This window comes from Opisthocomus hoazin, chromosome 2 (genome assembly GCF_030867145.1).
Source record: "Opisthocomus hoazin isolate bOpiHoa1 chromosome 2, bOpiHoa1.hap1, whole genome shotgun sequence".
NCBI classification, from domain to species: domain Eukaryota; kingdom Metazoa; phylum Chordata; class Aves; order Opisthocomiformes; family Opisthocomidae; genus Opisthocomus; species Opisthocomus hoazin.
Genome location: NC_134415.1, coordinates 95388599 through 95412397, shown reverse-complemented (window position 1 = coordinate 95412397; position 23799 = coordinate 95388599). Strand labels below are relative to the sequence as shown.

Below are 23799 nucleotides of genomic sequence, written 5' to 3'. Positions count from 1 at the left end.
GCCGTGAGGGCAGGGACAGCACAGGGCCCGGGCTGGGAGGGCAGCCATGCCACGGGGCCCGGGGAGCTCAGAGGAAGGAACAGGGGATTCAACGCTCTCCGACCTCCAAAGTTTGCGGCAGCGGGAGAGCCGCCACCTACTCTGCATCCTTCTTCGTGGGGTAGCGGTTAACAGAATCGTAGAATCATAGAATGGTTCGGGTTGGAAAGGAGCTTAAAGATCATCTGGTTCCAACCCCCCTGCCATGAGCAGGGACATCTTCTACTAGACCACGTTGCTCAGAGCTCCATCCAGCCTGGCCTGGAACACTGCCAGGGAGGGGGCAGCCACAGCTTCTCTGGGCAACCTGTTGCAGTGTTTCACCACCCTCATGGTGAAGAATTTCTTCCTAACATCTAACCTAAATTTGCCCCCTTTCAGTTTAGAGCTGTTCCCCCTTGTCCTATCACTACACACCCTTGTGAAAAGTCCCTCTCCATCCTTCCTGTAGGCTCCTTCAGGTACTGGAAGGCTGCTATAAGGTCACAGCGGAGCCTTCTCTTCTCCAGGCTGAACAGCCCCAACTCCCTCAGCTTGTCCTCCTAGGAGAGGTACCCCAGCCCTCTGATCATCTTTGTATCCCTCCTCTGGACCTGCTCCAACACATCCATGTCCTTCTTGTGCTGAGGGCTCCAGATCTGGATGCAGCACTCCAGGTGTGGTCTCACAAGAGCGGAGTGAAGGGGCAGAATCCCCTCCCTTGCCCTGCTGGTCACGCTTCTCTGGATGCAGCCCGGGATACGGTTTGCTTTCTGGGCTGCCAGCGCACATTGCCAGCTCATGTTGAGCTTCTCATCCACCAGCACCCCCAAGTCCTTCTCCTCAGGGCTGCTCTTGAGCCACTCTCCACCCAGCCTGTGCCTGTGTTTGGGATTGCCCCGAACCATGTGCAGGACCCTGCATTTTGCCTTGTTGAATTTCATGCGGTTCACACAGGCCCACCTCTCCAGCCTGTCAAGCTCCCTCTGAATGGCATCCCTTCCCTCCAGCGTGTCAACCCCACCACACAGCCTGGTGTCGCCGGCAGACTGGCTGAGGGTGCGCTCAGTCCCACTGTAACCGAGACAACAACACAGACGGTGACCGCCGAGTCAGAGGCGTCGGTCGGGGCGGGCGCAGGCCGGTGCTCGCTATCAGGCAGGGCCGGTTTGCAGAGCAGGCCCGCGGGCCCGGCCCGGGCCGCTCCCCCCTCCCACCGCCCACCGCCGGCGCAGCCCCCGCCCCCGGCCTGCCCCTGTGCCGCTGACGTGCCGGGCCGGGCCGGGCCGGGCCGCGCCGGGCGGCGGGGGGCGGCGCAGAGCAGCGCGGCAGCCGCGGCGGCAGCAGCAGGTAAGGACGCGGCGCCGGGCGGCGCAGCAGGCCCCTGCCCCACCCCCCCCGCCCCTCCGCGCCTTCCTCCCGCCCGGCGGGGGGGCTCCGGCCCCGGGCCTGGCCGCGGCGCTGCCCCGGCGCCTCCTCCCGCCCGGCCCGGCCCGGCCCGGGGGATCGGAGGCTGTGGCGCCTGGTAGCGAAGGAGAGCTCGCACCGCCGGCGGCGGGGGTCTGCGGCTGGGGGGGGCCGGGGGCTCCGGGGGAGAGCGGCCGGTGCGGGAGGTGGGGGGGGCCGGGCAGAGGCCCCCGGCGCGGCGGGGCTCCCCGTCAGTCCTCCGCCGGGTGGGTGTGCGGGCACCGGGCCTTCCCGGTGCGGTGCCGTCGCCGTCTGAAGCGATTTTTGTTTCCTTCCTTGAGTCTGCCGTCGTGGGAGTGTCTTCCCCGTACGTTCTGTTTTTTAAAAATTTTAAATTTCAGTGTCACCCTCCGTAAAACGCCATCCCTGCCGAGGTACAGCTGAGCTCCCCTCCCTGTGTCAGAAACACCCCTGCGCTGCGAAGGGCTGTCCTCGTCACCGAAGAGACGCGTTTTACAGCCTGGGGTTGCGTTGGTGCAGCTGAAACCCGGCTGCTCTTGGCGGTCCCTCGGCGGGCTGCGGCGCCGGTCAGCGTGAGGTGATGCCAAAAATGGGCACCCAAGTTGGCTACGGAATGGGAAAAATTCCGAGGGTTCGTCCCCTCCGCGAGCCGTCACCTGAGCACGCTGTGCAGTGCGGCGCAGGCAGTGTCGGTGCGTGCCTGATGCTTGGCCCGTGGGTTCCCGGCTGGTAAGTCCTGATGCCGAGGCCCGTCAGATGGAGACCACTGGATTAATAAATTACGTCTTGCTTAGAAGGATGGTCGTCGCCTGTTGTTCCGTCTGAATGTTGCTGATGGTCAGCCCTTTTCCGCGAAGGCAAGCAGTACGTCGTGCCTTGAGTCCCGTCCCGCTCTGGGAAGGAGAAGACCTCGGAGGCGGTGTGATCTCTGCCAGTCCGGGTGGCATCGCCAGGCGGCGGAGCGGCCTGTGGACTGGGTTCGCAGCCGTCGGGGTGCAAAGGTTGGCCGTGGGGCTGAGCCTTCCTTCTGCAGCAGACGTGACAAATTAACAGGGTTGTGATGAACTCGTGAGTTAAATGTCATCTGCTTTTTTTCTCTTCCAGACAGAGGGGAAAGTCTTTTCAACACTAGGCAAAAAAGCCTAATGACAGTGGAAATTATTAAAATTATCCTTGTACAAATTTAAAAGTATAAGCAAATGTCTTCTTGTGGTATTTGTTTAAATATCATAAAACTGTGCCGATGTACAAGTTAACTATGAAGTGTATAGTTCATAAAAAAACTGCGAAAAAAAGGTCTGAGTACTGTTGAGATAGGAGAGTAAATATCGAAATTGTCAGAGCAGAGGTTAGAAACCTTTGCGATGTTGTTTTTACTAATGTGGAAACTGGATTTTAGCTTGACCGTATTTTTAGTGGATGTGTTTGTAATGTTTATAAGTTAATGAACAGTTTAGTGATGGTACAGTTACGCCTTTGACTCTGAAACTATAAGGCCAGCAGTGTGAACGTAAAGGCAGTAAAGTTTACTGCGAGGCTTAACAGCTTTCTGAATTGAAAGCATGTCAGTGTTAGCTTGCAGAAATTGTAAGGAAGTTGAACTAATTTCCCCACCCTCATATTTCTAGCCGGAGTGGGTGTTCATGTATAATCTGCACTAAGTACCGCGTCCTTCAGGACCTGCGATCGCCGTGCGCCTTTGATTTGATACTGGGTCAGTATTTTGACCCATTAACCATCATGTTCTCGTAAGCAAAGTGAAGTAGTGCTTCTTCGTGCCTGGTCTGCAGGGGCAGGGAAGGCTTTGTGGCCTGATCTAACCTTCATGTTCTCTTGGTATTTGATAATACTGGTCCGAGGAAAACGTTGAGGTTTTGGAAATTTGGACGGTCTTGTGAGTGATGTGGCAAAGGTGAGCAGGGACTAACTTTTTATTGTCGCTCCCGTTACAAAAAGTGGAAGCATGAAATTAAGCTGTTAGGTTCAAAACAAACAAAAGGGGTGTGTTTTGGTTTTGACCCAATGCGTGGTTAGTTAAGCTTTGGAAATCCTTTCTGAAGCATGTGGATGCTGAGAGTTTACAGGGACTTGAAAAGCAGCCGGAAAAATTAATGGAAGAAAAATCTGTTGAGGCTGACTTTGTACGGAGTACCTCCAGTAGCTCAGAGAGTCACTGAGCTGCAGATGGAGCCTGGGAGAATATACTGGGAAAGCGCTGTCGAGTATTTACCATACCATTGACAACTGCAGGCAGCAAACTGGAGACAACAGACCTGCCGTCTGACCCGGTAGGGCAGCGATTAGGAAAATTATTTATTCATCTGAAGTGTTTGAGAACAGCTGAGCCGAAGGGACCAGGTCTAGAGATAGCAGCTCTGGGTGATTATTGTGACAGAGTGATTATGAGTTGTCATCAAACTGGGAAGTCAGGTTAAGTGGTGCTGGGGGCAGTTCTGGCACCTGTGTGCTTGGTGTTGTCATTGGTGTCTGATCCACAGAATTAGCACAAAGTTTGAAAGAGACCGAGCAGGCGTTTCAGGCCTTAGTTTTGATGCTCTGTTTTGGAGGACTAGAGATTTTAGATACATTTCATGGCTGTACTGAAGTATGAGATACTATTTTTTGGGAAGGAGATCCCGTAACACAGATAGGTGAAGTCCACTTGGCAGCAGCGCCATGGAAGCAGATCTGAGGGTTGTGGGAGGTCACCATGATCAGCAGCGAGATGCAGTCCTGCTGAAGTTTGTCGTTTAACTTTTTGTACCAGTGAAGCTTCAGTTAACAGGATAGTGTGTTCAGTTAGGGCTGCAGCCCTTTGAGGCAGATAAATGCAAACGTCGCAATCCGGCGGGAATGGTCATCAAGGCTAAGGAAGGGTTTAGAAAGCATCATCTGCAGCGACCGCGCGTGTTTCAAAACTGTGTTCTGCAAAGGCTAGACAAGGTCAGTTCCAGCAGAAAGAGGATGAGATGAGAGGACAAGAAGATGCTACAGTCTGAAAAGGAGTGAGAAGTGGTCTGGGTCCTACTGTCAGTGACTGTATTGAAAAAGATGAAACTAGTTTGTACCAAAGATTGGATGTCGTTCTTGGAATCTGTTGTGCTTTGGGGAAAACTGGAACAAGCTGAGATTGTGCTGTCTCCTTTTTGCAAAGATTTTTTTTGAAAGTCAAATAGGACTTGTGTTAGGGATCTGTTAAAGACTTTCCTCACAACTGTTTTACTTCTCACGCAGGTTGTTGAACTTGATGATTTCTTCAGGTGCTGGCCTGAGCTTATGTGGAAGAAGTAATCAAAAGAAATCCAGTTTCTGTGATAAAGAATTAGAATCTTTCAATTATTGCAGGCCATCTGATGTTACAGCTTAACACATTTGGTTTTGAAATGGTTTGTGTTGAGGCAAACTATTATATTCAACAGCAAAATGTTGTGATTTAGGAGAGTAGCCCATAATTCGGTGGAAAATGTAGGTGTGGGATCATACTGTGGTTTAAACCAGAAAAATCAGAAGGATAAAACCTGAGGTATTCATCATCTGCTGTAGTACGTACTGCATGGGGCTTAGTAACCTCTGTCCAAATGTTACAGCATCTTCTGTTCTGGAACACTTTTAAGAAACTGTCAGCCTATTTAAAATAAAGAAATCAGACTTGTGAAGTACTGTATGTTTCTTTAGGTACCTTCATTTTGAATCTTTTTTAAAGTATGATGGGCAGATAAAAATGACTTAGCATTTCAGCATAGTATGCCATCTATTTATCTTTTTGCCTTGCTGTTACCTGGGATGACTTTATTACATTTTTAGTAAATACTAGTGACTGCATTTCTGAAGTATTGATAGACACAGTAATAATATACAGAAGGCATGGAAAAAATACAGTTTTTGAACTGAAATCTGTGGATGAAACCTCTTTTTTTTTTTTTTTTTTTCTTTTCAAAAAAAATCAGTTGTGTGAAGCTAAATGTGAAGTATTAGCAGCCTGCATGTTTTTTCCTGAGGTTTTGATGGCAAGGAAAAGCCAGATAAATCCATGGGCACTTAAATCTCTGGTGGAATGATTTGTGCAACTAATGACCATGCATAGTTAATAGTATGTGTTTTATTGGGAAGAACATGGTAATTCTGTCTTTCAATAAGCAACTATCTTAGAATAACAGTTTAAAAAAAACTGATTTAGCCAAGCAAGTTCTTGCTTTTCCTTTTGTCAAGCAGCATGCGGAAACAGAGTGGAGGGCGTCGGGGCCAGAGGGGGCTGGCTCGGTTTGGTCCTGAGCCTGAAGGCACAGCCTGGTGCCACCAGCGAACGCGAAGGGGGTCTGGGAGCCCCGGCAGCACCCTGACACAGGGCGCTTCTGTCGAGCCAGGGGTCTGTCCTCGTCAGCTGGGTGCTTCCCCTCGCTCTGCGAGTGGGTGCCTACAGGGTAGGTGACGCTTGCTTTGGGGAATGAGAGGAGGATGGGGCACCTGGGGTCAACCCTCGTGTTCCATAGGTGCGGCTCGCAGCGCTGCTGCTGCTGCTGGGTTCGCCTGGTGAAGGTGGAGCGGGGCCAGTCTCCAAACTGGGTTCCAGCCCTGGCAGGGCCGAAGGGAGCTGCTGTGAGCGCTGGTAGAGCTGGCTGCAGCCGTACGTTTGTCTCTCAGGGCCCAGCCTGCTCCCAGAAAAATCAATAGAGAAATTCCCTGACTCTTGAGCTGGAAGTCTGAGTGAACCCTGCGTTTGTAAATGCTCAGTAAAAGGCCGTTTTCAACTTGAAAGAAAAGAAAGCTCATCTTTGCTTTTTGAAGCAGCCTGCCTTGAATGAGCTTGCTGAGTTTGTTTTGCAAAGGTAGTTAAATGGGCAGTTAAATTACTGGTATTATTTACAGATTGGATAATTCTGTAGTTTCTTGAACAAATCTGTTTTCTTTGTGATGAACAATGTTTAGCAGACTGATTTGAAATTTGAGGAAAAAAAATGAGAAGCAGGGAACGTAGTGAAGTCAGTGGTTCACAAAAATCTCTCCCGATATGAGCAAGATCTGTGTCTGTATTAGCAGCAACAACTTCCTGAATTAGAAGTCAGTATTTTTATGGATCCTTCAGGCCTGATCTGAAGTCGTATAAGTCGTGTTACGTTTTGTACTTTCAGCAAGTCCAGCTCGTGATTTGTATGGTCCAGAACCCTGTCCCCTGCATCTGCCGTGCTCTCTTTTGTTACGGTGGCACTCGGCAAGGTGTTGGTTGTCTTGGGTTTGCTCGTAGTGCCCCAGGTCCAAAGCCACCTGACTAAAGGGTGGTACTGTAATGGCCGTGTGTCAGAGGAAGCTGCCCGTGGGAGGGCAGCGTGTCCTTCGCCAGTGCTCTGGCACAACAGCGTGACGACGGCGTGAGCAAAGCCGTGCCAGCGGCAGGGTGAGGACATCTCCTCCTCCGTTTCCATCCACGCTCCGCTTTTCTCCAGTTTATTCAGGCGCAGCCCCTCATGCCCTCTCTATGGTGGCGGAGATGATGGCTGTAAAAATCTCCCAGGACAGGGATCAAAGCACCCGGGAATGAAGAGTGTGACAAATAATTTTAATAACTTAATGGTTCTCTAGGGTCGCAGTTTTGTGAGTAGCTGGGCTGAGGTAATTGCCTGCTGGCCCCTCGAAAGGAGGATATCTTCCCACGGCTGCGCTGACATTCACTGGGCTCTCCCACACCTCTGCGCAAGCTGCTGGCTCTGCAGAAGGCAGCAAACCCCGTCGCCTTTCTCTTCTCCGTCGCATCCCTGCTGCTGCAGAGGGACGTCGTGCGTTTCGGAGCAGGGCAGCACGAGCAGAAACGAGGGGAGGCAGATGAGGGATTTACCCCTCTCAGGGTGGTAAGCTGTTACCAGTTCAGCTCACCCTCTCTCAGGAAACCACAGCGGTTTTTTTGCAGTCTTTTACACCTGTGTAACCCCTGTTGCCTCTATCAAAAGGTACACAAATGCCTCCAGGAGCCCTGTTGCAGAGAGAAGCATGGACATAAAGAGTGTCCGTAGGGAATTTCAGAGTCATAGCAGTAGGACCAGAAAGGATTTTAAAAGATCACGAACTTCAGAAGACCCTAAGATAATGTGGACTTTTATGACCGTGTAAAGATAAGAACACTTGCTTTTAGCACACGTGGTGGTTTTGGGGCTGGGGAGGAATTTCTTTTTTTTTTTTTTTTTTTTATTTTAATTTCTTACCTAGGATCTGTTATAAAGATAGGAACGCTAACGAGACAAACCCTTATCTTGTTTTTTGGGCTTGTAATAAGTTGTTATTTTTGCAGTGTTTGCCAGTTGCTTTAAAGCCTTTGCTGTGTTCCTGCAGCGAGCCTTTTTGCAGGTGCTTGGGTACACGCATGGCGTTCTGCTGCGTGTTGTATCTCTCTGCTCTGCTGCAAGGAGTGTTAATTACGCAGGCCCTAAAGGGACGATGCTGTTTCTCCTCTCATACTTGTTGGCTTGCCTTTCAATGAGAATTGTGCCAGGCCCATTTTCTCCTCCTCTTTTAATTTTTTTTTCCAAAAATAGACTTGCCAACTGCGTATTCATTTGTGGGAAGATGCATGCATGTTGCATCATCACTTTACTGTCCTTGTTTGCTCGTTGTTGGGGTCATTTCTCAGCGACTTTAATGGCTTTTGTAGATTTTAGTAACTGATCTTCTTGTGGCCGTGGTTGAAAGAGTTGCTTCAATTTTCAAAGTTCTTGGGAAACAGAAGAGAAATGGACTTGTCTGTCATAGTTGTGCATTTAACTGCAAGTGTACAGAAGAACTAGAAGTTTCAGAGATGGTGTGATGTTCTTTGTCTTCAATTGTTGTCCCATTACAGGGCTCTTGCGTCTTCTCAAGCATCTGATATTAGTCATGGTCAGACACTCAATCTCAGATTATATGGACCTTGAGATTGTGTTTGGTTCACTGCGTGAATGTCATATATTAAAATACATGTTTCTTTGGGTGTTGAGAGATGCATTATGGGCTTTTGAAAAAAGCAGTGTAACACCTTAGTATTTTTTCAGATCATTTGTATAAGAACAAACTTTAATCTTTGATTAGGGGAAGGGTGCTTTTTCACAAACTTTTTGTATCATATTCTGATGGTAATCTAAAACAGATTTTAGACCTTGGTTTATGTTTTGCTTTGAAATTCTACATCCTTTCAAAGAAAAAGATTATTTTTTGCTAACCTAGGGAGAGGCATCTTAGACATGAAGATTCATAGACTGTTATCATGCTGTACAAGTCATGTCTTGCTCAAAAGGTCAACACCCACAGAACATGGTTTTTGCAGTGCAGTGGACTCAGTAGCTGCTTTTCTTGGGGCTGTAACAGTCTTTCCTATTGTAAATGAAAATACAGTCTTTCGATGATATGGCATCTGATGCTATGAGTATTTCTGTGTTACATGCTACGTTATATATATTCAACACCAAAGCAGCAATGATAAATATAAATAATATGTTGACCGTAAACTCTTGTGGATTATTCTTGTTAAATCATTGCAGCCTTTCCCAATTTTTCGTACATACATGTATTTTTTAAAATATTACATCAGATTTCTTTTAACTTGAAACTGGTAGTACTTTTTTTACCAAGTGTTGGAGTTCAGCTTCTTTATTTCTGTTGATACAGAGTTGGTGTCTGTTCGTGTAGTAGTCAGCCTAGCAGGGATTTTGAGACATTAAGCTGGTTCATAGACTTTTTTTAAATTGCCATTTGCAGCTTCTGTTGCAAACCCTTCTGTAACGGTCCCAGATCAGTTACTGAGCTCTGCAGAAGGAGATTTTTTTTTATCCCTCTGAAAAAAAAACCAAACAGTTCTATTATTTCCTGATTTTTTTTAAAACAGTTTTTTAGTGAAAAAATTGAGAATTCATGTGAATAATAAGTACCGAATGCTTGAGTGCATCAAGTGGAAGTGGAAATTTGTATGGTTTCACAGAAACCGGCTATTTGAGATGAGTTGTGTTCTGTACCAATCCTGGTTTCTTTATGAATCCCCGTGGGAGGGAAGAGGGCGGACAAAGGCCACTTTATGCCGCTGGCGTGTTTGCTGAGTGACTCTGCTGCTTTCGCCCTAGGGAGGAGGTAGAAGCAAGGGGAGAAGGAAACAAGCAGGAGGAGGAAGAGCAGTTTGAGGTGAGCTCCTGCTTGAGGAATGTGTGAAGGATGATGCCGCGGTGGGAAAGGCTGGGGAGCTGAGAGGACCCAAGGGAACCCAGTAGATTCAAGAGGAACATTTTGAAGACTGTAGTGGGGGAAAAATGCTGGTTTGACCACTTGAAAGCAAAACAGGTTAGTGTCGGGGGTAAGTCCAGCCCTTCCTACCGTGTCTGGGCTTGGCTTTAAAGCCGTGTTTTCCTCCTCAACTGAAGGATGCTGTCTGATCCTCATACACGCCCAGGCACTGACCCCGGGTGTGCCTGCCGTGGGTGTAAGGAGACCACGAGGCCTCGCAATTTGAGCTAAATATTTCAGCCCAAGACAGGTAAAGGTTTTGGAGTGACATCTGAAGGTGTGCTGAAGTGTGGTTAGTTGTAATTAATGAAAGCTAATTGGCTCGTATTTTCCTAGGATTCGGCGTGTTCTCTCTAGCAGCCTCTCTTATTTCCATCGGTCGTCTTGTTGGAAGTGGCTGAAGGGTTTTGAGAGGATCCAGGTAAGACAGGAGCCTTCTCAAAAGGATCTGTTACTTCCTCCACTTTACATACTTTATGGAGAGGTTTGAACAGGCAAGATACAGCTGTGCGTGAGGATCTCATGGCTTTGTTTTGTTCAGTTTGATCAGCTGCTCCATTTTAAATTCGAGCCTAACTTTGTGACAAACATCTTACAGGCAGGCAAACCCACAAAACTGTAACCGGTAGCCTCCAGTCTGACAATGAGGTAAACACATCAGTGTGATAAATACAGGATTTTTTCAAGTATTTAATTTTTACTTTTTTCAGGCCTTTGCATAAGGAAAAGCTGTGTAAATATTACACACCTGAAAATATAGGAGAACCAAGTCAAATATGAAATTGTAGCCACATTTGCAGGAAAAAGAATTTTGTGTTGTGAGGAGTTAGCCTAGTGAAGAACAGAGTTTGGTCGATGGTATGGGGGCCTGTTTATTTTTGGAGCTCATGTCTTAGCAGTGTTAAGTTACTACTCTTAAAAAAGAAGGGTGGTGTTTTTTTCCTTTTCTCTACCACATCACCACTTCTCTTAAGCATCTCCTGCCAGTGTTTGGGCGATGCTGGACTTTCAGTATAAGCTAAGAGCTTATACTAGTACCTAGGGAAGTTAGAAAAACTAAAGCGCCCTCTCTGTTACTGTAGCTCTGTGAAGGTCTTCACATATATTTCAGTCGTAACAAGAAGAAAAGGTGGGAGAAGGATGAAGAGTTTTTAAAAGATCTTCCTGTAGCTGAGGCAGGATTTTCCCCTTTTTGGGTACCAGGGCTCTCCTCCAAGGGCCCCCACCCACCTGGGACAGGAATGACTTGGTCTGAAGCTCGGGTGCTTCAGGCTATAGCGAGTCATACGTGGGATGCAGACCTTGGCTTGGTGATAGTTGATACCTCTTCTTTGCACTGTTGAATGTAATGGCAGTCAAATTTTGACCCAGATGCATGTGATAGTGTTCATTTGGAGTTCACCAGAGCATAAAATATGGATTAGCATGTCACCTGAATTGGCTGCCTGGGTTGCATCATATCTTGCCCCTCATTCATCTGCCTGGATCGCTCTGGGATCCAGGCTGCGGCGAAGGTGTGGTCTGGATCCTTGGCGCTTCAAGTGCGGGTATTTGTGGGCGGCTTCACAAGGTGGCTCCCTCTGAATCAGTATTCTGGTTTTAGGTTCAGCTGCTGCCCTTAAAGAAGCCCTGCATAAGCACTATTCCTAGGACACCTGCCTTTTCAGCCTTTTTTTTTTTTTTTTTCCTTTTACTTTGCTACTTCCAGGATATCCTGCCTTTTTTGTTTCACAGCTTGCTGGAGATAAGAAGGATTTACATGGCGTCAGTCCTGCAGATGAGCGTGCAGCTTCGCATGCTCTTTGTGGACGGCGTAGACCAAGACAGATTGCAAGTGGAGTTTGTACAATAGAGCAAGTAAAACTGGCTGCATCAGTATGGTTTTCCGAGGATGGAAGAGATGCTGGTTTTTGTTTTACTTGGCAGCCAGGCTTAGTGTCTAGTGAGCAGGGTAGTGGAGAGACGCAGGGCAGAACATCTGGTGGAAGCAGAGTTTAAGGATTGGAAAGAGAGTTTTAATCAAAATCCATTTTTTTCTGTACTTTGCCTTCCCTCATTGAGGATGACCAGTGTCATACCAGTAAGCGCTGGATTCGGGATGGCTGTAATTACTTGGAAGCTGTCAACCTACAATTACCCCTGCTCATCAGCCTGGGGTTGGGAGGGTGGCGTGGAGGACACATTTGCTGTGGGGAACACTCCTGTCACAGCAGGCTTTGCTTACGTGTGCCTAGCACAGGCTGGGAAGCCCTGCGGTGGAACGTGCTTGCTCCCCATCCGAATCAGCAGGAAGGAGTATTTTTTGTTGTTGTTGCTGTGGACTATTGTGGGTTGCTGCTCTGCTGGGGACACCTTTGGCTACTCACAGCAGAGTCCTTGCACCAATGGTATCGTCCTGGTCATGTTCTGGGTCAGCAGAAGCACCTTCTCACCATGCCAAGAGCATCCTAGCGAAAATACCCCTGTGCTTTTTGCTGCCCACAGCATGTGTGGATTCACTAAACTCCTAGTCTGAAGCAGCAAGCTGTTGTCCTGTTTTGGGAAGAATGGAAGTGAGGGGAATACTGCTGTGATAAGATGGAGATCTGCTTTAGAAGCAGATTTTAGCTGTAGCTTAATTCGAAGGGGGAGGCAGTTTAGAGTAGAAGGGCTTGAGAAGGGGAGTGAGTACCAGAGGTACAAAATTATTAATGCTGGTGTTTACTAGGGTAGTGTAGGCAAAAGCAGACACGTGCTGTAGGGAAAGCCTGATGTGTAACAGTGGCTTCACAGAGCTGCGGATGCGCTGAATGAAGGAGGCTGGGGAGATGTGGTTCACCTTCCAGCTGAGCTCAGAGGCACAGCACGGTGCCTGACCAGCACAGCCACCCCGGCAGGACGGGGAGCTCCTGGTGTTCCCCAAAACCAAAAGCAGTCCCAAGCATTTCGAGGAGTTTCTCTTACCTGGAATGGCATCAATTGTGATTTTCTAGAATGTGGTCCTTTCTGCTGGCACGTTTTCGCTTAAATACCTTCAGTGGTCCTGCCATTTCCGTGGTTTTTGACTTGCCGATAACAGTTTTAGCAACAGATGTGAGCTTCTCTTCAGAGAGCAAAAAAGCATTTTGAGGCTGGGAGAAGAGATGAACTATGGGGTACCTAGAGAAAGGTGGGGAGCCAAGTGCCAAAAAAGATGAAAATCATTCACTGCAGTCAAGGCCTCTCTTTTAATGCACTGCTGCAATCAAAGGGCAGGGCAGGCAAAAAGTCAGTCCCCTGTGCTATACCTCTCTTCTCTTACGTTTTGCAGTATGAAACTCGTTCAAGAGGCTTGCAGCAGGAAAGGCTTACAGGAAGGCCGCTGTAGTTACTAGAGCACTTTCTGGGTGGCTCAGGATTCGTCTCCAAAGCCACACCTGGCTTATTAGGGCTTCCTGTGCTGTTATTACAGGACACGCTCTGTGTACGTTTCCAGAATAATGTCAAAAGCTTCTGTACCACGGGAGGATCATTCACAGCACATTCACAGCACAAGCTGCTGGGTGCAGGAAGAGATTAGTTAAATTACAGCATCCAGTGAAACCTGAATGAGTTTTATAGAGTAGAAGCTGAAAAACTAAATACTTTTTGAATAACCTTTGAAATATACTTGTACTTCTCTGTTGTGTGCTTAAACTTGAACATCAGCACATTTTGCTAACTCATCACTTCTAAAAAAAAAAAAATATTATCTCTTCATAGACCAGATGCAGTGGTATTTTTCTTCTAGTAAAATTAGATTTGTATCCTTCACAGGTCATAACACTGGGAAGTTAGCCTGCATGGCTCACCCTCTTCTGCAAGGAGAGTACAGGAACCAGCTATTGCTGGTTTTGCAGGCATTTGGGAAAGCATTTGATTAATTTCTTGTTTTCCTTGTTGTTCCCAAGTTATTGGAGTTATTCAAGAAGCGTATATATTTTCTTTAAGTTTGTCAGGATAAACCATTAAGACTAGTGAGTTCTTTTTACGAGTTAGCCAGATAAAGCAGAAACTGCGGCAGATGTGAATTTCCTTTTGACAGAGCATTGATACTGAAATGCAGTCAGGTTGATGGTTAATATGAGTAATTTTCTTTCTGTTTAGTATGAAAGAAATATTGTCTGCTTTTGTTTTTTGAGGCATATTGTGGCAAAAAAGTACTCCAGGTTTAAATACAGTCATCTGAACGATAGTCTGGTGCTTCTTTTAGATATCCTCTGTTTTTTAATAGAAATAATGTGATAATTCTTCAGACCTTGTGTCCTTCAGTCAATAAAAGGAAACGTGTGTGTCCCTGTAATTGAAGACACGTATGCTATTGTGGAGGGTGGAACATGAGTCTTCCTACAGAGAGGTGGAGTCTCAGGTGGAATCTCCAATAACATGGTGTGACGAGGGTACTGATTCATCTGTTGATGCATTTTGCAAAGTGGGTCTGAGAGTTGAGCTTTTTTTTTTAGTTCAGTGGGTTATGAGTTGTGTCAGTGGACTGCTTTGTACTACCATCTTACTCTTTCTGAACTCAATTATTCTGGAATTCTTGCCTCAAGACTTCATGTAGGTCTCGGGAGGGTGAATGAGCCGTGTGTATTTATAGTGTTCTCCGTCTAAGAACCAAACAAAGGAATTGGGCTTTTCTGGATTCCTGAGGAAGTGCCTGACTCACATTAACCCTCTGAGGTAGTCAGATTTATCTGTATTCTGGACATGTTGTTTTTCTTCTTGCACTATGTTTTGAATCTCTTCTAAGATGAGCTTAGAAGATCTCTAATCATACGATGTTGTAAGACAACTATACTCACAAGCTTTTAGTTTTCTAGTTCCCATGAATTACTCAACACTGAAACCTCTTCTCTGAGGAAGATTTTTACTCTGAAGAGAAAATAATAGGACATCTATGAGAAGTTTGGTATTAACATGTCTGTGTCCCATCCCCTCCCCCCCCATCCCTCCAAGAAGGTGCTCAGATCCTTCAGCTGTATGAATAAATATCCATTGTGAGAGGAGATCTGAAATACTTCTGTTCACAAGGAGGAGTTTGCATTGGTCACATCTGACTTTCTTGTAGAATTTTCTGATCACTGTAATTTAAGCTCCTACGAAGCTCAAATTTTGTATGAATATACAGAGGAGATGTATTGACTGTGTGCATCTCCAGTATAGAATGTATTTGCTGCAATGTAGGAAGTGTTGAAGACCTCCAGGCTGGAGTCCCAAACAGGGTGCTTGAGTGAACTTAAGCTGGAGCACTGTAGACCAGAAGTCCAGAAAGCTGAAGAGAATGCTTTGTAAAGCCCTGCGCAAGGGCATCGTCGGGTTCTTTTCTTGTGGGTCCGCAGATGATAAGTTCCACAAGATCCCACGGTCTTTCCTTCAGTAGCAGCACAGCCTCTACTGCATCTTTGATCAGTCGGTTTGGTTTCGAATTGTATTTTTCATCCATTCAAAACTAGTAGCATGTTAGTTTTCCCGCCAAAAAAAATCAGGGACTTTTTTGTGTTTTGGTGTTTGGCAGTTAGCAGTGAGGGTCTTGCTTGCAATCACAAATGGATTAATTAAACGTTTCTGTCATCAGGACTCTGCGTGTGCCTTTTTTCAGCTGTTTCCTAGACCTTTTGGTTGACATTGTTGATGTTTCTGAGTACTTGCAGTATCTGCAGATGTTGAAACCAGCCAGAAATTGACTCTCAAGTGTTTCTGGCGGAAAGCTCTAGCACTTCTCTTTGGCTGTGGCTGTAGATGTGCTGAAAAATAAATAAAAAAGGCAGCTGTTTTGCAAGCTGGGTGTGATCTTGCAATTAGACTATTGAACTAAGAAGAAAAAAAAAATTAGCCCTAATTTAAAACCTGTGTTATTGGTTAAAAGTAACTCTACAAAAGATTTTCAAAATGATTGATTGCCTTCGTGTTTAAAATAGTGCCTGTTTCTAGTCTGTGTGGCCTCTGTTTCCAGTGATTGTGCGTTACAGCTTTTTTTTCTGGATTTGATGGATTCTGTAGTCGGGCTTCTGCATCAACATTGTACATACTTAACCTCTGATGATGTGATCCTTATCCTTTTTTGTTTGGCAGAGGGTTTGTTTAAGACTTGAAGGAATTTCTGTGTGGCTGGTACTGAGCATATACAGGAAAGTTGTAAAGAGGTGCCAGAGTAAAATGTTTCACCTTGGCCTGGGAAGATCAAGGGGATGTGTCTTCAAGTTTAGAAATTAGTAATAATGTATTTTTAAGTGCGAAGGATTTTGAAACTATTCAGTTAGATTGGGCTAGAGTTGGAGGAAGGCATTAAAGGTGCTGCTCTTGATCACAGAAAGTGTTTGAATTAAAAGAAAAAAGTGTAAGAAGATTTAAGTATCTTCAAAGCACATGTAAGAATTATTTCATGTTATCCTCTTCTCTAATTGATTAACTGGATAATAGGTTTAAATGTGCTAAATAACAAAACCAATGGATTTTATAGCAACTGATCTAAATTGATCTAATTAAGTTTGGTTTTTCCTTTTGTGCCACCTGGGTGAATCCTAATGATGTAGAACAGGTTGAATTAAATTGAGTTGTGCCTGTTTCTTGGGAATGGTGTTGAGAAAATGAGAATTTTTTTCAAGAACATTAATTAAATAAGTGTATTAAGTGGAAATGGCTGTTCAGTGTGTTTCTGCTCCCCGTACACCTGGTCCTTCTCACTCATTTAGGCAATTCCATTTGATTGCCTCTCTCAGTAGTCTCAGTGTCGAGCGTATGGACTGCATTTTGTATGTGTAGACGTGTAGCTGATACATGGTTTGAACGTGTGATGTCAGCTGTGATGTCAGTTTTGTTCATTACCTTGTGAAAATAATTAGTCTTTTTGATTTCTGGACCCCCTGCAGTTTCTGCTGGGCACCTGGATTCTGTTAGAAATTTCAAATCTATGAAGTCTTTGGAATATTATTTTTTCTTAATCCCCTGCTAAGGGCTGCCAAACCAGCAATTAAAAATAACTCTTTTAGAAGAGCGTTCCTTAAACACTTAAGGTCACATTGGTCAGATCTCTGTGATCCGCATGAAGTGCCCTGCTTTTACAGTTGTGAAACGTGATGTGATAGAATCATAGATTCAATTGTGTCAACCATCCTTGACAGCAGATAGCTCAAAGATATGATGGTAATCCATTCCAGAAGCTCCGCGCATCTGAACTCAAGCTGAGTCCAGGTAATTCAGGGCATGCTTGTCGGTATTTTGAGTTTTTTTTGCAGAATGTTACAGGTAACAGCACCTGCAGGAGATGAGAAAACCTGCTGACTTTTCTTAAATATTGAACAGGATTTTCAAAGCTATGGAAAAACCATCGGGTTTAGAAAGGTCTGAGTTTTTAACCTGAATCGTTGAGAAAATACCCTTAATTAATGTTTCAGAATTTTTTTTGTATTTCTGCATCTAGTATTTTGCTTTTAGTAATGGGAAACTTTTAGGTATAAAAGAGGATTGTATGTTAAAAATGAATAAAGCAAGTCTGGTTGATTACAAGTTGACTCATTTTTGTGCCTTAGAAAAGGCAGACATTTGGTCTGTATTGATTCTTTTCGACTGCATCCTTCACACCTCCACACATATTTTCAGAGATTTGGACAGCCAATGTAACAACTTGCTGTTGCCCTAAGGAGGAATTTCTGCTCGCATCTCTGCCTTCTCACGGATGTACTTTCTACTTCTACTTTATGCTGACAGTGGAGCTCACCCATTTTCCTTTTGAACCGGGAGGAATTATTTAAGTGGATGAAACCATGCACTTTGGCAGAGATATGTTTCCACCTGATTGGGGAGGGTGGCACTGAGAAATGGAAAATGTAACTTTTGTCCTTGGGGCAGTGAGCTGTTAAATTACCTCAGCTGGATGTTTTTTGGGATTTGGTTGTGAGGTGTATCTTTTTTGTTGGGTTTTTTTGTTGTTTTTGTTTTTGTTTTTTTTTTTTGGAAGCTGCTCCCTAAGTCACAAAATGTCCCGGATACCTCTTCGTAGTTTCATAGCTGATTGTGAGTGGAGCATTACATACTGACTAAGGGGGATGAGATGTCCTGGCAAAGGGGAAAGAGGGTTTTACTTGGGGTTTTTTGGTGGAGGTATCTGGTTTGTGGGGAAGAGTAATATTGCACGGATCCTGTATTTGGAAACTTTAAACTTCTATGTGTAAGCCTTGTACGCTCTTCTCAAGGGTATTTTTAATAATATCTTCCAGTGTGTTTTTAAAACATTTTGGATTTACATGTTACATATTGCCCATAAATGAAAGAAAAATTACCTTTTATAATGTGATATTGGAACAGGAGCAGAAATTTCTGTGCATTATTAGATCTGCACCACTGCAAATGTTAGCTGTGCTTTTGGCTTAAAGCTCTAATTCAAATCTCTCCTGTCCAACAAGCAGCAGGAAGATTAATCTCCTCTGAAGAGAGGAATCCATACCCCAGTTTTAGACAAAACACAGTGATTAAAGCTATTTGTAGGCTGAATAAGCACAAGCCTTTGTTTGGGAGAGCTGACCAGGGTTACATCAGAACATGCGGGAACAGGACTTACTCGCATTCCTGTTTCCAGGTTTCCTGTCCACAGCATCATCTGACGGGGAGCGGGTGGCAAGTTACCAGCTGAGCGTGTCAGCGATATTTTACTCGGAGACCTGTTGTTTAATTAGACAACGATATCTTTGGGTGTCCTCCCCCAGCCAGGGTGAGGGCTGCTCGTCAGAGATGGGGAGAGCTGCCTGGTGGTGGGTGGTGGGCTGGGGGCTGCTGGGTCGTCTTGGTATGATTTAGAGGGAAGGGAAGATAGCTTTAATCATGCTTTCTTTTTAGATAGCAAGATCACTACAATTATGTGAAGTCTGAAGGGGAAAACTCAGTTTGGCTTGTGTTTGAACTCTGGCTTTTAAAAGAAGCATGCAATTTCAGTATTGAACTTTGGAGGTCTAGGCCAAAGGTTTGTGTTGTAATAGCAATAGTCCGTCCCTGGGGATGGTGGAAGGAAGAATAGCTTACACTATTTAAAAAAAGAAAAAAGTCACGAGAAGCTGTCTTCACATTATTTTAAGGTCTTTCTTGCTGTTTAAGTAATGCTCTGTGATTGGTGGCTATGTTATATATGATCACTAATGCTCAGTATTAAAAAAATAAAGCTTGGATTAAAATGGTGATGAAGTTGAAGACAAACTGCAGATGAAAAAGGGGAAAAAAATGCTCTGGCTTGGCCTGTGACTACATTAGAGCAACAGTATACAATTTCTGTCTTTTCCTGTGCCAGGAGCCATCAGCAGCCGAAGAGTGAGTAGAGTTGCATCTCCGTTAGTGTTTTAGTTCATCTCAGGAGCTTGCTCTTGTTGTGAACCTCCAGGTTGCCTGCACTTACGACACTGCAGGTCCAGGCACCAAACTGGGTCCCACTGGATGAAACTGGAGCAGATGATGCTCCTGAGAAAAACACCTGATGCGCTGCAGCTGTGAATTCATATTCAGCCCAGGGACCCAGATGAGCCATCTGGTACTGACTAGACTTAGTAAAACCCTCAAAATGCCTGTGGTGTGGGCACTGGCCCCTCAGCGCTGCTGTTGCACTGTACAAATTTGCTCCTGTTGTACTGTGTTACTTGATGTAGCTATTGAGTTTAAAACTCCTTTTTCGGATTTGTGTCACAACACATAATGACTTGAAAAAATTCTGTAAATAATATGTCCTACACTTCTGAAATTTATCCTTTCATCGAGATAATGGATGTTTTTAAAATCTCTCCAATTAGTTAAAAATGAAAAACACACAAAAGCCTCACCAAACCAGAAGTATTTAAAATTGACCATACAGGGTTTCTGTATGACATCTCTGGTCTTGCGCATAAGAATTTAATTTGGTTTGTCCTGAATGGTGTGCAGTTTAGTTCAGAATATTGTAGGAAGGGCTGTAAAGCAACAAAATGGAAGAAAAGTGTCACTTAGAGTTGAAAATAATACCTGTGTTTTCATTTTTCATTTTGTTCCTGAGATGAAAACCAACGTAGTATGATCCTAGCACCAATGCAATGTTAAATTTAGGGATAATTGTTAAAGAACAGAAAAGGAAATGGAAACTAAATATTCATGTAACTGAAGGAGGAGGAAGGAAAAGTGGTTGTGATGAGTTTCCTAACCTCTGGAGGTGTGCTCTTTGTATAAAATATTTCACGTAGCCTGAAGTGAAGGCTCCAGTGCCATGGATAAATGCTCTCATCTGCGAGCTGCCGAGTCCAGCTAGGGAGTAGCAGTGGCAGCATGACAGTGCTCATTCTACCAGAATTTTTTTTCCAGCTGTAATTGCTCAGGAAGTTTTGAATTTAAAAACACCTGAGCCACATTTTGCGGCTGAATTTACAACCTGACTAAAGGCTTTCCTTTGACTCCGCTTCTGGCCTCCTAGCCAAAATAAATAGGCTGTTTTTAGCATGTGGCTGTGGTGGTTTGTCCTCTGCATGGGCTTCTGTACAGAATTTGTAATTATGCTTTAGGGTTGGTCCTGGTAGCCGTGATTCTGCATGAGTTATTTTCAGTTTACCCACATGTCAGATTTATTGAGACCGTGTGTGCCTGTGGTTGCTGTGCTTTAGTACAGTTCCCAGTCTCAGGGATGGCTCTCTTGCGTATGAGGAGACAATGTCTTCGCTGTGTCGCCTGCACCACGGGACTTGCTGTTGAAAGCCTTAAAGCTACCCCAGATCTCTTCCGAAAGATGGGTTCAGCCAAGCCTGGTCTTTTGTATAGATCTTGTAACACTTGGACAGAAAATTAATAACGATTTTTGTGGTAATGCTGGTTGGTAATTTTTAGTCACTGTTGACTTTCAAAGAACCTTTCAGCAGGAATGCACTTTCTTGCAGCATTCCTGTGAAATTAATAAATAACATTTTATATGTGGCAGGGATGGGGAGTAGTGTTCAGATGATGTATTTGAGGTTTCAAAATAAGTCAGTATAATACAACTGGACTTTGATCTCAGTCTTCCGTCTTAGATCTTTTTAACTGTTTTCTGAACAAGAAGTGAGCGTGATGTTCTTGAACTGGATTTCTTATGGCTCATGGTGTGTAAAAGCACAGAGCTGTGGGAGCTTCATCAGTTTGTCTCTGCAGCTCCTGTACCAAGTTTTAGAGAAGCCCAGGACTTTCTCAGACCTTGCAGAGAGCTAGTGTCTTACCGAATAATGAGCGAGTTGAGCTGTGGTCAGGATGTGGCTGTGACGGAAGTTGTTCTGGTCTGCAGTCTTCCCTGCTGCTGAGATCCCTGTCGGTGCCGACCGCAGATTTTGTCTGATTTGTTGCTGTTCCGATGCCTGGCCTTTACAGCACTTTGCCTTCTGTGAAAATACAAACTCTTCTGGAATAGTACAAGAATTAAAGGTTAGTTTAGAATCACAGAATGGTTTGGGTTGGAAGGGACCTTATAGATCATCTAGCTCCAACCCCCCTGCCATGGGCAGGGACACCTTCCACCAGACCAGGTTGCTCAAAGCCCCGGCCAACCTGGCCTTGAACACTGCCAGGGAGGGGGCAGCCACAGCTTCTCTGGGCAGCCTGTGCCAGTGCCTCACCACCCTCAGAGTAAAGAATTTCTTTCTTATATCCAATCTATATTTACCCTTTTTCAGTTTAAAACTGTTGTCTCTTGTCCCTTTACTACAGGCCTTGGTAGAAGGTCTCTCTCCATCTTTCTATCTTTATATGTCTTTATATATAGAAAGGCTGCAATAAGGTCTCCCTGGAGCCTTCTCTTCTTTAAGCTGAACAGCCCCAACTCTCTTAGCCTTTCTTCATAGCAGAGATGTTCCAGCCCTCTGATCATTTTTGTGGGTTTTAGGTGTATTTTATCTTAAGCATGCATTCCAGATCTTTTTTTGAGATTGAGATAGCGTAAATGATTTCTTTGCAATTACTGTCTTTCCCTGTAATTACTATTTTTTAGCATCATAGTAGTGGGCCCATTAAAATCATCTTCCCAAGAAAACCAATGGATTTGCTGACAAAACACGTTCTGTCTCTTTCTCTGGGTAGCATTTTGTCCTTAGCTGTTAAGACTGTGTTAAATGACTCTCGCGCTCTTCTAGGTTAAGAGAAAGCTTTCAGTCTCATCCCTCAGAATTACTTTATCGATGGCATCTGTGAACTTGGCAATAGATTTTTGTCTTTTTTTTGTAGACTAGATTGAGTAGACTTGGGCAAGAATCTTCCTTTTTTAGTTGCCTGTTTCTGAAGGGGGACTTTCTCCTGAGTTCACTGTGATCTGTAGAGGATTGTCTGTTTTTAGCCCATTGCCTATAAATTACACCTCTACTTTTTGTAAGAGGTACAAGCTGATATGAAGAGATGAAAAAGGAGACTGAAACTGGTAATGTAAGCATTTTTAGGAACTAATTCTGTCTCTGAAAGAATTATGGTCTCTGCACAGAGAGGAATGGCAGTAAACAGTTCCAGACTGTACCCGGTAATCTGCAGATGCCGATTGTCATTAGTTTCTAGTATTTTCTCCTCTATTAAAGTGGCCAAATAAAAATTAATGCTATTTGGAAACCTCCGATTTACTTGCTGTTTTGTTACTCTGAGTAAGACAGAAAGTATAGTTGTCTATTTTTCCAGTCCAACCTCTCTGCAGTGGTCTGAGGTCAAGCATCCAAGTTTTCCTGCAGACCCTCCAGCAGCCTTTGATGCTGCCATCCACAGTGCTTAGTTTATTTGATTTGACTTGGATCCTGGCTGAGTATATATTCTTATTTTTCTAAAATATCAGTTCTGTTCCATTTTCACTCTGATATGTACCGAAAAGTGGTGTTTGGCAATGTTTTCTTATTGCTGGACTTTAAAAACAAATTATCATGCAAATACGTCTGTCTGTTCAGTTATTTGTACATGTATGTATTTATCAAAACTGATGAAACTCGGTGCAGATTGCTTTCTTGCTTATCCCTGTATTTACTTACTTAGTTTTGCTTTATTACACTGCAGTGAGCGGGTTGTATAGCTCAGGCTCAAGACTCAGCAAGACAAATGAGTTGAGGGTAGGGGCTGGAGCTGTGAATAGACTGCTCCTGGGAGTCATCAGAGTATTCCTAAGGCATTCATGAGCGCAGCCGAGGAGAACAAAGGTACTGATAGGCTCAAGGTTACGATTCAGCTCTTGCCTTGCTCTCTTGGAACTGCAGGGTAGCCTGAACTTCAGGACCTGAGCATGACTCATCCAAAAGTACAAACTGTATGTTATTGGCACTAGTTAGTAGGCTTTCTTCTTCAAGTATTTTTCTGAAAAATTAGTTAAGTTGTGGAGAGTTCTTGAGTTGCTGGTGAATTACCAAAATTTCAAAAAGCACTCAAAAGTGGTTTTTTTTGTTGTTGTTTTGTTTCTTAGTTTTGTGGGTTTTTTTCTTAAATTGGTGGTTAGGAATATGTCTCTGATTTTTCTCGTGAGGGGATGAACTTTTTACTGGGTTTAGCTGCTTTCATATGAGTTAGGATAAATTACTGGGATTCAGTTTGGCTCAGCCTCTTCCTGAATCAGCTTGGCAAAAGCTGATGCAAAATGCAATATATGCTTGCTTTAACTGGTATGAGCCCCTGCTGGTTACACTAAGATGTGCTTTTAGATGACATTGATGGTTTACAGAGGACTGAAATTCTGGGGTCCCGATCACTTATCATAATGTGCAGCTTCTGCAGTTCAGGTTATGGAAGCTGGTGGCCAGATATTTACATACCGAACCAGTATCTATGACAAGTGATAGCATTTCCTCTAAATATTTGGGAATCATAAAATCATAGAATGCTTTGGGTTGGAAGGGACCTTTAGAGGTAATCAAGGAGGGACTTTTACTTTAGTATTTTTTTCATTTGCGTAATCTGATTTTCTGCTTTTTGTGCTGGAGCCGAGGTCTCTTGTGTTGGGCAGACTTGAGGCCGATTGGTAGCTTTTGTTTTATCTTGTATACAGAGCTCAGAGAAACTGGCGGGTGTGTAGCCTTAAAGGAGGATATACACATCAGTTCTTGTACTGGGTCACCTGAAGATGAGCAATAGCTTGGCAGCAGGGTGCCTTGGGTGGGGAAAAGGGATGCTCTAATTGAACAGTAGGAGAGT

General features: G+C 44.6%; 1 protein-coding gene across 6 annotated transcripts in view; it reads left to right on the top strand.

Annotated features, from left to right (window-relative positions):
* Nucleotides 1-1306: 1306 nt before the first annotated feature.
* MYO6 (myosin VI) overlaps nt 1307-23799 on the top strand; it is a 112783-nt gene continuing 90290 nt past the window's right edge. For 5 of the 6 annotated variants that reach the window (XM_075414484.1, XM_075414483.1, XM_075414481.1 and 2 more), the window contains exon 1: nt 1307-1368. The gene's annotated coding sequence lies outside the window, so the exon portion shown is untranslated. Of the gene's footprint in view, nt 1369-9564; nt 9583-10017; nt 10103-23799 lie in introns of those variants that run through there. The other variant, XM_075414480.1, reaches the window with a different exon arrangement.